Consider the following 1,027-nt stretch of genomic DNA (forward strand, 5'->3'; position numbering starts at 1 on the left):
TTCCTGCGTAGTTCTCGCAAGCGATGAGCAGCAGTGAGCCTTACCAGCTGACCAGCAGTATCTTGTCTGTCTGACAAAGAAGCACCTAACCATGGTAGCTACAGAACCTCTATGAATGGAAGCCTCAGAAAGAACAGCTTATTACCCTGCAAGGTGTTCCCATCGAGTTTTGAGACACTGTCCATGAGAATGCAGTACTTCACTCAAAAAAAGCTACCAGAGACTAACAGTAGTAGTAACATAATCTAACAATTACAACCATAGTAAGATTCATCCATGTTTCACAATATCAGCATACAAGATTAAAAAAGTTTCCTACTCTTAAAAGCTGGATTTAGCACTAAAAATCACGCTGAGGGGGGTGTCTTTTCCTCAAAACTGAATCAGATTAGTGTTCTTCACCTTCTAACAAATGAGGGAATAGCATCCTGCCTATCTGCAAAACATGCTTTGGGCCAGAGTCTGGCTTACTATAAAACGTAGAACCTTGTAGCTGGTTAATACCAAAAGAGCAGTAGCTTAAATAACTCCACCACTAATAGAGAGTCTACTAGTATGTTAAGCAGAAGCAATGCACAGACAAAAGGGCAAGACAAACTTTCAGGCATACTGGCTAAGGCTTATTTTCCTAATGAGATTACGCTTCCTCAACAGGGAAGATTTTTAGACAGAGCAATACAAAGTCTAGGGTGAGCGGGACTAGCAAGTAAGCCTGTACGACTATTTGCTTGGGGGTTTTCTTGCATACTTTTTTTATTGAAGGGATGGGTGGAGAAAGGAACTCTTAAGAACTGCTTTCTTACTCTGCCCAACTTCCCATTTTCCTGTTCTTCCTCTCCTCCCGTGAATACTTGGCAACAATGTATTTTTAAGAAATACTCTTAATTAACCATTACACAAGATCATTGGTACGATAAAAGCTTATAGCTAAGGAAACCAGTTTCTCTAAAAGAATGAAGGCAGCTCTAAACAAATATGAAAAATAACTAGTTTCTCATTCTCTTAACATAGTCTTATACATATACAG

Source organism: Cariama cristata, unplaced genomic scaffold, assembly GCF_000690535.1.
Source record: "Cariama cristata isolate BGI_N322 unplaced genomic scaffold, ASM69053v1 scaffold16747, whole genome shotgun sequence".
Lineage (NCBI taxonomy): Eukaryota > Metazoa > Chordata > Aves > Cariamiformes > Cariamidae > Cariama > Cariama cristata.